Source organism: Lipotes vexillifer, unplaced genomic scaffold (genome assembly GCF_000442215.2).
Source record: "Lipotes vexillifer unplaced genomic scaffold, Lipotes_vexillifer_v1.1 scaffold951, whole genome shotgun sequence".
In the NCBI taxonomy this organism is placed as follows: Eukaryota; Metazoa; Chordata; class Mammalia; order Artiodactyla; family Lipotidae; genus Lipotes; species Lipotes vexillifer.
Genome location: NW_006793664.1, coordinates 1,633,947 through 1,649,049, shown reverse-complemented (window position 1 = coordinate 1,649,049; position 15,103 = coordinate 1,633,947). Strand labels below are relative to the sequence as shown.

The window sequence follows — 15,103 nt, the reverse complement described above, 5'->3', positions numbered from 1 at the left end:
ATACTTATCTAAACAAAAAAAGTGATATATATATATATATATATATATATATATATATATATATATATATATATATATATATATATATACTTTGGATATCAGGAAGGGCAGAATGAACCCACTAACAAGCCAAAGGTTTATTAGTCACCCTCTAAGGGCAAGGCAGGAATGAACCCACTAACAAGCCAAAGGATTATTAGTCGCCCTCTAAGGGCAAGGCAGGAACAGTTAGTTGTACTTCTCCATAATTATGTATGTAAAGGTATATGTGGTCCCGCATACAGTGATAATATGTTTTTTTCAAGCCCCAAATCAGGACATATGATCTGCCAAATAATTTTTTTTTAATATTTATTTATTTATTCATTTGGTTGCACCAGGCCTTAATTGCAGCAGGCGGACTCTTTAGTTGCAGCAGTCAGTCTCCTTAGTTGTGGCATGCAAACTCCTTTTTTTTTTTTAAGAAGTTAGAATATTTCTTTAAAAACAATTTTAAAAATGCAAAACATTAAGGAACTTAAAACACCACATTTTCGTTAATATAGAAAGAATTTTCACTAGAGTTAGGCAGCCACCCCAAAACAGCATGGCAAAATGGCATTGGTATAAAGGAAATAAAATACTACACAAAAATCCAAAAAAAACTAAAAACATTTCAAATTAAACCTGGAAGACTAGAAGATTCCAACAGCAGATTTCTGTCCACTACTGAAACATTCCAAAATCCAAGCTTCAAAGGCACCTAAATGTATCTTAAATAAAAATTTTTTTGTTTTTTAAGAAAAAAAAAGGAAAGAAAGCAGTGAACCTGGTTATAAATCCTGCAATATATTACATTTAAAAATATCCTAGTACAACAAAAACAAATTATAAAAGAAATGAAAGAAACAAACAAATAAAAACAGTAGCTACAGAGGTTACCTGTCTGAGCACCTACATTTTCTTAGGACGGGATGGTGTCTCACCAGCCATATAGCCCATAAACCTTCTCAAAAAAGAGTGAGCCAGGAGAAAAATGTAACACAAGATTTGATTTCACAATGTCTCTAAGCGCCCCAGACGCCAAACTGGGGACTCACTGAATGAAGAGAATTTCTTTTTCCTTTGTTTTCTTCTTGAGAAAAAGAAGGGATGATCTTGAAAGTCAATTACTTCTTTCAACGTCTTTGATACCTTTTCAAAAGTCTGATAGAGCACTTGATGAAAGCAAATCTCTTGATGGATTTTTCTAATGTTCCAGGGTATTTTTTTATTTGATAGCATATACAGAAATATTTCAAAGTTCAGTGGAGTTAAAGCCAGCAGAAATGACCAATCAAAAGAAAATAACTATTAAAAATTTTAAATGGAATAGTTCGTATTAGTGTGTTTGTGTATATACATAGTCTGCTTTTCATCGTGGGTGACATAAAAACAGTATCTAAAGAATTACTTTTAAATACAATTCAGAATTACAATTTTAACAATGTACAATAGTTTTACAATAATTCAGATTTTTGCATGATAAAATAACAACTATGCATATTTGATCAATATACATTTCTACCTCTCATACTAGCAAAGATTTTAAGAAAGTTACTAAACAATATGAAAATATATTTAACTTTCACTTAATATCTGGGCTGTTTGGGTTCTTCCAGTATGGTTTGCTCATATTCTTTGCCTTACTTTTTGAGGGAATTCAAGAGGATATTCATGTTTTTAAACTCTAAGATGTCCATTCTTGTCCATTCAGTGTACGATCCAGAAATAGTTTGGTAAGGCTATGTTTTAACATAGTGTGAATGCACAAAAGATGGATAGTGAGTGAAACTAACAGTGAAATAATCTCAGATATTTCTTCTAATGTACTTGGTTAATTTGATAATTTTTTTAAAAGGCTACCTACATTTTTCCTGGTGCCTTATCCCACCCAACAGAAACCTTGAGTTTTTCATCAAATAGAGAGGGTGTTCTATTTGTGTTTTAAAATTCACTAATCTATATACATGTGATATGTAACTATTCAAAGTATATGTATCATAATCTATGTGGCAACCAGATGGTGTCTACACACATATGAATGATGATTTAATTAAGCGTTTAATTAATAAACCCTTGTTTATTTCTCTATCCCGAATAGTGTGCATCTTCCAAAGTATGGTCATTTAGTAAAAGAAGTACCAAGTGAGCCAGAGGTACTTATATATTCCACAATATGTTACACAATAACCCTGTACAACTCAAATTCTTTAGATGAGATGAGAATATCCTAAAATAAATTAGAAACTCCTCTTATGTATCTTTTTCTAAGGTGAAATGAGACACTGCACAGATCAGAGGTACTATTCTGTTTGTCAACAATCAACCTTTCCCTCCATTTTAATATTATTTAATTCTATGGAAAAAACAAGTTTTATTGCATTCCTTTTTTAAAATGGGGGGAAAACTGTGCAAGTAAGCATGATCAAACATCTGTTAGAGCTGGTTAATACTGATCTTATTGCCTCGAAGTCTCTCTAGTAGTGTCCAAGAAATTATGTTTAAGGTCCATCTGAAGGAAAAAAGGGCTGGAGAGACAAGAAAGGTCTTGGGTAAAAAGCTTCAGGGGATTGTAGGGAGATGGAACTTGCTGCTTAAAAAAATTACGTTGAGCTCTGGGGCATCTCCATTTCTTAACACACCTTCCAAACCATTCACTGGGATAGTTTTACCCATGTTTAAAGGCTCTTATTATATGCAGTTTGGGGGCTTTTATAAATTCAGAAGTAAAGTAATATAAAGAGCAGAATATTGAAGGCTTCAGAGTAGAAGAGCTAGAAGAAACTCAACACTGCTAAATAAGTCCCCAAACAAAAACGGTCAGTCCACCCCAAAACCTATGTGTAACAGGAGAAGATGCACAGCAAGAAGCAGAGGAAAAGCATGTAGCGTGGAATAAATCACACACTGAACAGTCTAGAGCCAAAGGAAAAAAAGCAAACAACATACATATACACAAAAGCCTAAGCAGCAGCTATTCTCCTCATGTCTTTAGGTGAGTACCTCTACCCGGTAGATTATAGTTATGAAAACAACTCAGTTGTTTTTTCTTTTTAAAGTAAAAAACTGTTTCCCATCATGCTCCATTTTCTAGAATCTTTTTGATTGGTTAGTGTAAACAAAAAGCAAAGCACATAAACATGCAAGCGTGCACACGCACATGCACGCACACACACACACACACACACCCTCCTAAAATGTGAAAAATGCAGACATATAACTCTGGTATAAGAAATCACTTCAACTTTATACTTAGGAACTTATAGACCCTTGATTCGCCCCCCAAAATATTTTTCCTTGTCCTTATTCTTTAAATGCCCAACCACCAAAAGAAAAAAGGAAAAAAATAAAAGGCTTTAAATGCACATGTTTCAAGTCAGTGCCTTGTTAACAAAAATAGTAGCATTTTCTTCACTTTGCATTGTTAAAGATGCAGGCATAGATCAGGGAATGTTAAGACTAGCATGTATTAAAAAAAAGTGCAACATAAATAGGGCATATATCTTTCAAAAAAGGCTAAAACACTAACAAATACAAGTCAATGCACATATTTTTAACTAGTGCAATTGTATGTACAATGGAGTAAATGTTATTTTGTGTGCCAGACATTGCAATACTGTTCATTCCCTTTTATCATGCAAACATGCCAACTTTATCATTAAAAAAAACCTTTATTGGGTCACATTCATGTTGCCCTCCTACCCAAATTAAGGGGGAAAAAGTCAATAAAAGAGCTCCTCAAGATTTCATAGCTATGAACATAAAGCTCCTAGATAATAGTGTATAGGCTGAATTTTCAGATTTGTATTAAAAAAATTATAATTTAGGTAGATGTCTTCCTCATGGATTACAACACAATGTGAAGTTACACTACTCTGAAATTTGTACCAACTGTACAAAAACAAAAGCAAGAGACCATGAAAAAATTATGTTCTTCGTGGCCTGAGAGCCTACACATTTTTGAGTAATTTAAAAGGGTAACTATGAGAGCCTGACATTTTTCTGTATCTCACCTCTTCTGCCTCTCTGTCTATAGGATCTGTAAATCAAAGTCAGTAACATCTTAGTAGCAAAGGTCTCGTCTATCTCCCCCTCCTTCCCTCCTAACTAATCCTACTCAAATTTTCTCTCATCTTCCTGAGCATTTTCCATGAACAGCATTGCAAGTTGGTTTAAAAAAAAAAAAAAAAAAAAAGGAAAGAAGAAAAAGAAAGCTTTACAAGGGTTTTGTTGGTTAATTATTTGCTGGTGGAATCACTCCACCAGGAGTTTGATTTCATTGGCTAGCAGTTGGTTTCCGTTGAATAGGCTCCCTGCGAGCTTGGTGAGCAGCTCTCGCTCCGTGGTTTCAGGGTCGCTGTCAACAGAGCTGGAACTTGCGCTCAGGTTGTCGACAGCAGTGTTGGCTGGGAGGCCCAGCTCCGGCTCACTAGTCTCACTGGCCATGGACACTGCGGAGAACAGGGACATACGCCAGGTGAGCCGGCCAGAGGGCAGAAGGGAGGCGGCCTAGTCCACTATGATACCAGCTACATCCAGATTACAAGCCTTATCAAACCTACATTTGCATTGGCCTCGCAGACACAGAAGGATCCGTTGTCTTTCATCAACAGGTCAATGCCACACACATTCATTCCCAGGATATTAGACACCTGGATCTAGCTGTTTCCCTTGTTCACTCAATGAGCACATCATCCATACACCACCCAGTGAGCAGTTGCTTTGCATCCTCCCATCTGTTGAGCAGCGTAACATGGTGCCAACCGCACGGCCTCCCACAACAATGACACGTACATCCCTTCCATGAGACTCTTTAACACACTTCTGAAACAGGTGAAGCCCTTGTGAAAATTTTTGAGGTTGAGTCTGGGCTTAACAGAAATAATGCTGTGATTAATAGAGTTGCTGGTATGGGCCCAGGAGGTGAAATCTGTGGCCCACATGGCTCACATTTGCCATCTCAAGATCATGTACTTGTCAGTTTTATAAAGCTTATATGTTACATCACATGTATCATTTCTACTAAGGCAGGTATGATGAGAACAGAATAGGTGTTCTCAAAAGAGATGGAATTCGGGGCTTCCCTGGTGGCGCAGTGGTTGAGAGTCCGCCTGCCGATGCAGGGGACACGGGTTCGTGCCCCCATCCGGGAGGATCCCACATGCTGCGGAGCGGCTGGGCCTGTGAGCCATGGCCGCTGAGCCTGCGCGTCCGGAGCCTGTGCTCCACAACAGGAGAGGCCACAGCAGTGAGAGGCCCGCGTACTGCAAAAAAAAAAAAAGAGATGGAACTCAAAAAAATTGGGGATTGAAGATCACAATGCATCATCCTAAAACACCAGTGTTTCAGGTATAAAAACTAAACAGAGGAAGAAAGCTACCTATGTTGATTATTTGTCACTGTAAAGTATCATATAATAAAAGTCACCTTTCTTTTTTTTTAAATTTATTTAATTAATTTATTTTTGGCTGCGTTGGGTTTTCGTTGCTGTGCGTGGGCTTTCTCTAGTTGCGGTGAGCGGGGGCTACTCTTCATTGTGGTGCGCAGGCTTCTCGTGGCGGTGGCTTCTCTTGAGCACGGGCTCTAGGCGCACAGCCTTCAGTAGTTGTGGCATGTGGGCTCAGTAGTTCTGGCTCGTGGGCTCTAGATAGCAGGCTCAGTAGTTGTGGTGCACGGGCTTAGTTGCTCCACAGCATGTGGGATCTTCCTGGACCAGGGCTCAAACCTGTGTTCCCTGCATTGGTAAGTGGATTCTTAACCACTGTGCCACCAGGGAAGTCCAAAAGTCACTTTTCTTAGTAGAACAAAACCAGAACTTCCAAGGTGAAGAGTGGAAGGAGAATCTCCTTGATTGAGTCAGAGACTCTGTTCCTGAGACGCACTTTTGCATCGAAGTCTCATTAATTCTTGCTGCTGCCACTGTGCCCTCCATAAGGACTGGTCTCCCCAGCTGTGGCCTAAAGTCCCACTATGATTCTCTGAGGCACAGCTGACACAAAGCTGATGGTTCAAAAAGACTTTGCCAAAGGGCTATGGATTACAAAAGAGAAATAAAAAGATATACCATCATTTGAGTACTCCTAATCAGATAGAGCTTATCTCTGGGACTCATAGACCCGATCCTTCCTTACATGGAATTCTGCAGCAATGGAAGGGCCTCTCCTGGGTCCTTTCTACTGATTTCTAGCCTCTACCCACAATGAGGGCAGAAATTAGCTGAATATACACCATTTGGGAGTGCCCCGACACCTAGCCCAATGGAGAGCACCTGAGTTCCCCATCCTGCCACAGATCTGGATTCTTAGGTGATGACATGCATTTCCCTTCGGGACTGACTCTGGAGGTTATCATGCCAGGGCAGTCCTACCTTAATCTAGTAATGCAGGAGCCGCCAAATACACAAGACAAAAGGTAAAAGTTCACAGTAACAAGGCGGGGGTCATTTGCAAATTGCAGTTAGTCTAGAAACTAAGTAAGAAAGATACCAGGAGCTTTGGTTTATATACAAAATAATTCTGAGGACATAGGTTAAATAAGAAGCAATGGCAGTATTCTGATTTAAGAAGTTGTCTTCTAATTTTTACTTGTACATTCAATTCAGTTTAGTTAAATCTTTGTGTTATTTTTCATTGGTCTTTCTTGGATTTCAGATAGAGTAACCACCATCCTGGTTTACCTAGGACTGAGAGGTTCCTAAACTCAGGACTTTCTGTGCTAAAAGCAACAGTGCTGGTCGAACCAGGACAGCTGTCACTCTGATTACAGCCCCAACTGAGAACCTACTTAAACTATGAACTCTTTTCCAAGGAAGAGGCAAAAACACTTGATATTTTGTGTAAAGGTTCATGAACTACCTGAAACCCACTTGTGAACCCCCAGATGTTCATGGAGCCTGGGTTAAGAAATCCAGACTTATATAAATACATTTTGGATTTTTATGTAAACTTATTTAAATCTTTATTTCCTGAAGTAAAATCATACTTTATGCAAAGGGTCAAATCCAATTACCTTTTTGAGATTTTATATTATTTTATTTTATTTATTTATTTATTTTTGGCCACGTGGCATGTGGGATTTTAGTTCCCCAGCCAGGGATTGAACGCACGCCCACTACAGTGGAAGTGCAGAGTCCTAACCACTGGACCACCGGGGAACCCCTGGATTTTATATAATTTAAAATCAAGACTTACTTTGGTGTTTTTCCTTTTCAGTCATATCTAGAGACCATGTTAGAAAATATCAAGAATAGAGGAAGAACAAGAAGATTTACTTAATGCTGAGAAGTGGCCGGAAGGATTCAGAAACTTGAGAGAAGAATTTGAAAACTATGACCCAGAAAAAATAGGTAAGAATCATACTAGGTCCACATTTAATTATTTTGTACTTAAGAATAGTTCAGATTAAAAATTGTACATATTCACTGTGGAAAAATTAGAACCTACAGGAAAGTATGACCAAGAAAATATATATCACCGAATAATTCCATTACTTGGTGGCCATCACCATTATCATATTGGTATATTTCTTTCTTTTTTTAAAAAAACAAATTTATTTATTTATTTATTTATTTTTGGCTGCGTTGGGTCTTCATTGCTGCGCGCGGGCTTTCTCTCGTTGCGGCGAGCGGGGGCTACTCTTCGTTGCGGTGCATAGGCTTCTCATTGCGGTGGCTTCTCTTGTTGCAGAGCATGGGCTCTAGGCACGTGGGCTTCAGTAGTTGTGGCACGCGGGCTCAGTAGTTGTGGTGCACGGGCTCAGTCACTCTGCAGCATGTGGGCTCTTCCCGGACCAGGGCTCGAACCCGTGTCCCCAGCATTGGCAGGCGGATTCTTAACCACTGCCGCACCAGGGAAGTCCCCATGTTGGTATATTTCTATCAAGTCCTTTAAAAAGTAAACAAATAAATAAAACAAAAATTAGGGTCAGCCCCAATTACTTTTATTTGTGAACATAGTTACTATTATATTGTGAACATTTCAACAAAGCATTAACTAGAATTTTCACATGAATTTTAAAGTCTGCTCAAGATTTTATCAAATGACCATAAAAAACCCTACCTTTTTCTACTTTACTCTCAACACTCTATGCTCCAGTATTTCACTTCTTGTCACCAAACGTGTGTGGGTTTTATCCACACCAACCAATTCTCCAGTTCTCTGTGGGTGTCACCAACTGGGTGTCCTATGATTTAAATCAATTCTGCTACCTGGAGATAGCATCAGAGCTCTCGAGTTACAGGCTTAGTCTCACAAGAATGCCTTTCCCCACTCCAGACACCAAGTGCAAAGTCCAGGTTGTCACCTGTGCTTCGGACAAACTGGTCATGAATCAGAGGTTCCCATGACCCCTCCTCAGGTTCAAGAATTTGGTAGAATGGCTAACAGACCTCAGGAAAACAGGTTACTTACTAGATTACTACTTTATTATAAAAGGCTACAACTCACGAATAGGCAGATGGAAGAAATGCAGAAGATAATGTATGGGGGAGGGGTTCGGATCTTCCATGGCCCTCTGGGTATGCCACCCTTTCAGCACCTCCATGTGTTCATCAACCCACAAGCTCTCCAAACCCTGTGCTTTAGGGATTTTTATGGAGGCTTCATCACATGGGCATAATGGATTATTAACTCAACCTCCAGCCCCTGCTCCACCAAAGATGGGATGGGGCAGGGCTGAGCAGCCCAAGCTTCTAATCATGGCTTGGTCTTTCTGGAGACCAGCCCCCATCTAGGAGCCCAGCAAGAATTACCTCATTAGAACAGAAGACATTCGTATCACTTAGGACATTCCAAAGATTAGGTTCATCAGGGGCTCTGGGTCAGGAACTGGGGTCAAAGACCATATATTAGAACAAAAGATGCTCCTAGCACTTTTTTTTTTTTTTTTTTTTTGTGATAGGCGGGCCTCTCTCTGTTGTGGCCTCTCCCGTTACGGAGCACAGGCTCCGGACACGCAGGCCCAGCGGCCACGGCTCACAGGCCCAGCCGCTCCGCGGCATGTGGGATCTTCCCGGACCAGGGCACGAACCCGTGTCCCCTGCATCAGCAGGCGGACTCTCAACCACTGCGCCACCAGGGAAGCCCTCCTAGCACTTTTATCACTTAGGAAATTACAAAGGCTGTGGGAGCTCTGGCCAGGAGCCAGGGATAAAGACAAAATATGTGTTTCTTATTATATCACATCACAATTCTCCAACTAGTGTTGGGCATGTAAGTTATTACCAGTTATTCACTATTATATTTATTATATTTAATAGTTCAATGAATATGCATCAATTTTTGTGTATTTATTTCTTCAGGACAAAAAATTGTGACTATCTTTAGGAATATTGCCATAATTGCTCTTTAGAAATTCCAATTCACATTCTTACTAACACTATATACATACACCAGCATTAGCTTCCCTGGCCTACATTGGGTGTATTAGTTATCTATTGCTGTATAACAAGTAACCCTCCCACCCCAATTTGTCAGCTGAAAACAGTAAGCATTTGTCATCTCTGGGTTTCAGTTGGTCAGGAAGCTGGGCTGGGTGTCTCTGGCTCAGAGGCTCTCATGAGACACAGTTCAGCTGTCAGCCAGAGCTGCTGAATGAAGCCTCAACCTGGGGAGGATCCACTTCCAAGTTCAGGCACTGGCTGTTAACCAGACACATTCATTCCTTGTGATGTAGGCCACTCCACAGGGCAGCTCACAACACAGCAGCTGGCTTCCCTCAGAGCAAGCAAGCAAGACAGAGAAAGTACCCAAGAACGAAGGCTCAGTCTTCTTATAACCTCATTTTGGAAGTAATGTCCCATGATGTTGCCATATTCTGTTTGTTACAGAAAGTCACTGAGTCCAGCCCACATTCAAGGGGAGGGCATTATACAAGGGCATGCACACCAAGATCTGGAGACTATCACAGTATTTTCATTTTGATAAAGCTTTGCCAAAACTAACAACTCAATTTTATTTTACTTTGCTTACATTTGATTACCTGTATAGTTGAACACATTTTTTTCTAAGTTAATATTTTATCTAGTAAACTAATGTTTATTGAGCATTTACAATTAGCCAGACACTGAACTAAGCATTTTATGTACATTTTTTCATGCAGTGTTCCCAACAATCCAGTAATGTAGGCACTATTATTAATCCCACTTTACAGATGAGGAAACTGAGACACGGATTTTTTTGTTTGTTATCAAAGATTATGTAACTGGTAAGTAAGGAAGCTCCGCAGTCCATGCTCTTAACTAGTCTTGTCTTATATGTTTCTCATGCCCATGTATGTATTTGTACTTTATACATATGTATATATCCATAAATAATATATACAACTTTATTTAAAAATTATACATACATATCACACTGTACAAATACTTTTGAATTTTTTCGCTGAACATTGTTTTTGAGATTTATCTAAGTGGATACATGCAGATACATTAGTTCAGTCATTTTGGCTACTGTGTAGTATTCTGTGGTGTGAACGAATCATTTATTTACCTCATTTCCTATTTCTTTAAGACATATTCACATGGGTATTATTTATTAGAGATTTTAAAGATAATGGTTATCTTATAGGTTATTTGCAGTGGTTTTTTTTGCGGTACGCGGGCCTCTCACTGCTGTGGCCTCTCCCGTTGCGGAGACCAGGCTCCGGACGCTCAGGCTCAGCGGCCATGGCTCACGGGCCCAGATGCTCCGCGGCATGCGGGATCCTCCTGGACCGGGGCACGAGCCCACGTCCCCCGCATCGGCAGGCGGACCCTCAACCACTGCATCACCAGGGAAGCCCTATTTGCAGTGTTTTGATTTCTACTTATTTGTATCAATGTTCTCATAAGGGAAGGTTAGTTTCAATTTCTTCACATTAGACGTAATGCTACACTGAACAGCTTTCTATACATTTTCTTGAGCACATTTTCAAGACTTTCTCCAGGGTAGACACCTCAAATGGAATCATTGTCCAAAATCGTTGTGCAGTTTAGTCAATGGCAATATATAAAATTTTCTGCTTTGCCTATATCCTTGCTATGTTAGTTTGCTAGGGCTGACATAATAAAATACCACAGTCTGGGTAGCTTAAACAACAGATATTTATTTTCTCCTAATTCTGGAGGCTGGAAGTCAAAGATCAAAGTGTCTTCAGGGTTGGTTTCTTCTGTGGCCTCTCTCCTTGGCTTGCAGATAGCTGTCTTCTCCCTGTGATGTCATTTGGTCTTCCCTCTGTGAGAGTCTGTGTCCTAATTTCTTCTTCTAAGGACACCAGTCGTATTGGATTAGGGCCCAACCTAACAACCTCATTTTACCTAAATTACCTCTTTAAAGATACTTTCTCCAAATAGACACATTCTGAGGTACTGAGAGCTAGAACATCAACATCATCATATGAATTTTGGAAGGACACAATTCAGTCCCTAACACTTGCAATACTTGGGTCTATCAATCTCAGTAAATCAATTTAATGGTTGTAAATGGTATTGTGTCATTTAACCTGTATTGACATGTCTATTTTCCATACTAGACAGTAGTTCTTGAAGCTAGGGCCTTTGTCTTACTGATCTTTGAGACCCCACTGTGCAACACATAATTGGCATTTAGTAAATACTTACCACTTGAATTACATTTTTAAATCAACTTGAAGACAAAGAAGCTAGTAGGCTCTTCAGGCTTAGCCTGGTTAGAATTCTTATTTTCTTCTAAGTTGTTTTTATTAATTTCTTAAAATTCTATTAAATTCTTTTGTTTTTTTTTAATTTCAAGATTCATAAGGTACATAGTTGTCATTCATGTAAATAATTCCCCGTTTTGATGATCCAGTTTGCATCTTATCAAGGAGTTCTGCTTTCTTCTTCTTTTACTGTGAGTCTCTGAAAAGCATTTCCCTGATTTTTAGAAATCTCAAGAAGTCTAGGCAAGGTGGGGACACAGTAAACAAAATGCGAAGTCAACCTAATTTGCTTTGGTTTTTAGCTCTGCCAAAGGTATGAATCAGTTGAGTTAAATGAAGATTGAGAATGAACCTAGAGATTAAGTTATCAATTGCAAAAGATACTTGATCTAAGTGTTGAGCATTTGTTTGTATATATTCTTTCATCATTTTATGAATGACATAATTTTATAAAATTTTAAATTAAGTTAGTCTTAGATAGACAGGTTCTAATTAGAAAGAAATAACCTTTCACTAAAAAATTTCACAGCTGCCTTCCTATTTCTGGATGTTTTAGCAGGGAATGAGCTCTCCCTCTCTGGACTGTTGTAGCACCTTATATGTAGTTGTTATCTTGTATAAATGACTATTAACATGGAGTTTTAATTCTCCAGTTGTAATATAAACCCCAAGAAGATAATCACTATGACTTTACAGCCCTATTGTGTCTTATACGTACACAGTAGATACTCTAAAAAAAAATATGCTAAATGCAGTCCCCAAATTGTTCCCCACCATCCTCTCCATGACTCTTAACAGGAAGAAAAAATTTAAAAACCCAGACCTATGATTTATGTGGCAACTCTGTAAGTAGCACTGTGTGGTTCTCTCTCTCTCTCTCTCTCATTCCCTCGGAGGTTGGAAAGAAAGATTTCAGTCCTAAAAAAGTTGGGCTTACATCTGCAGGAGGAATATTCTGATGATTTCCTGTAGAGATACAACCTTGTAAATAGTCCCAATGGCATTAATTATTTGGATCTTCTGAGAAATGTGCAGGATCACAATGGTGAAGGAAGGGATCACACACAAAATCCTCCCTAAGCCCATCCACACACTCCATATTGTTATTTCCTTTCTTCTAATCCACTAAGTCCTACCAGACTATTGATAAACTTTCAAGGAGACTCAGCTCCTTAGGTTCCTCACCTTTGTGGTGCTATGTCTTCCTGGAGACCTTGAATTGTGGACAAGGGGCAGTCTGGTCCATAGACGGTCCACGAGAAGTTGGCCTTTAGGAGCAAAGGTGTTAACATGAAACTACCCTGCGTTATTACTAAAATTATTAGTATTGTTATAGCAATGACTTTCATGGAAGAATCAGTCTGCCTTCGCTAGCTGAGGAGGTTACCACAGTGCATGGGAGGATACAGAAGTGCTAATCTGGTCTGACTCACTCCGTAATTTTCCCAGCGCCACACTTTATTTTTAGCTTTGGTCTTCTGCAGCACTTGACCTTTTGCCTGGATAGAGCAATGTACTGTGGAGCTCAAACCCATAACCCTCCCTGTCCCATGCAATGTAGGGCATGTATGTGTTAGATATGCCTTCTTTGGAAGATCTGCAATCCAGAATGGTCTTTTAGGACAAAGCAAAATGGTTTATATTCACACACACACGCACAGATACTCATGCATGCACACCTCTTTGGTAACATTGCCTTGCATGTCTAGGGACTTCCCTGGTGGTCCAGTGGTTAAGACTGTGTGCTTCCACTGCAGGGGTCATGGGTTTGATCCCTGGTTGGGGAACTAAGATCCTACATGCCGTGAGGTGCAGGGGTGGGGGCAAAAACATTAAAAAAAACCCAAAAAACCATTGCCTTGCGTGTCTGGTAAGACAATGTTTTTTCTTTTACATCTCTTCTGCCATCTGCTGCAAGAAATTAGTATAATCTTAACATTCATGAAAATATTTTTTAAATGTGGATAAGGCTCTTATGCAAAAATATGCATCCCACTTGTTTATTTTATTTTATTTTTTAACATCTTTATTGGAGTATAATTGCTTTACAATGTTGTGTTAGTTTCTGCTGTATAACAAGGTGAATCAGCTCTATGTATACATATATCCCCATATCCCCTCCCTCTTGCATCTCCCTCCCCGCCTCCCCATCCCATAGGTGGTCACAAAGCACCGAGCTGATCTCCCTGTGCTATGTGGCTGCTTCCCACTTGTTTTAGAATAACAAAAACTTAGAAGCTTTTCCCTTCAAAAATAGAAGAGTAGTTAAATAAATCATGGAATATCCATACAATGAGCTACCATGCAGCCTTTAAAAATTATTTCCTGGGCTTCCCTGGTGGCGCAGTGGTTAAGAATCCATCTGCCAATTCGGGGGGCACGGGTTCGAGCCCTCGTCCGGGAAGATCCCACATGACGCGGAGCAGCTAAACCCATGCGCCACAACTACTGAGCCTGCGTCTAGAGCCCGCGCATGCCACAACTGCTGAAGCTCACACACCTACAGCCCGTGCTCCACAACAAGAGAAGCCACCGCAGTGAGAAGCGTACGCACCAGAAGGAAGAGTAGCCCCCGCTCGTCGCAACTAGAGAAAGCCCACGCACAGCAGCGAAGACCCAACACAGCCAAAAATAAATAAATAAAATAAATTAATTAAAAAAAAAATGATTCCCTGGGAAAGGTCCTTCTCTGTGCTTCCACTGCCTTCTGTATGCCCCCTTATGGTAGAACGTATTGCTTTTTAGTGTAATGGCTGATTTTCTTACCCATGAGAGCTGGGTCTATGTCTGTCATGTCCACTATTTTGTTCTGTACCAGAGTGTAGGCACTCATTAAGTGGTGAAAAATAGACCCTGACCATATCTGGCAGACAAGTATCACGTGGTTAATAGAATTTTTCTCTGAGTGATTGAATATTGGATGGCTTAACATTTCCTCTTTCTTCTTATACTAAAACAGAAATTTTTATTGAGGTAAAAACATAATATTGATTTTACCATCTCAACCATTTTGAAGTGTACGTTTCAGTAGTGTTAATTATATTCACACTGTTGTGCAACAGATCTCTGGAACTTGTTCGTCTCGCAAAACGGAAACTCCGTAGCCACTGAACGCTGATTCCTCCTCTCCTCTTCCGCCAGCACTTTCCTACTTTCTGTTTCCATGATTTCGGCTGCTTTAGATACTTCATGTGAGAGGAATCGTATGGTATTTGTCCTTTGGCGATTGTCTTATTTTGCTTAGCATAATGTCCTCAAGGTTCATCCATGGTAAATCAAATTTTTGATATGAATTCTATTACCTCTGTAACCAGACAAGAAGCTTTGCATAGAATCATAGAAGATAGAATAACTCTAGAACTTATCTAGACCAATTTCCCCCACCCCTAACTTTACTTTTTCTAGACAAGAGACCCAGACATAGAAA

The 15,103-nt window shown here is 39.6% G+C and overlaps 1 pseudogene; it reads right to left on the bottom strand.

Moving 5' to 3' along the window:
- Positions 1 to 4,275: 4,275 nt before the first annotated feature.
- Positions 4,276 to 15,103, bottom strand: part of LOC103083534 (beta-citryl-glutamate synthase B pseudogene) — a 28,612-nt pseudogene continuing 17,784 nt past the window's right edge.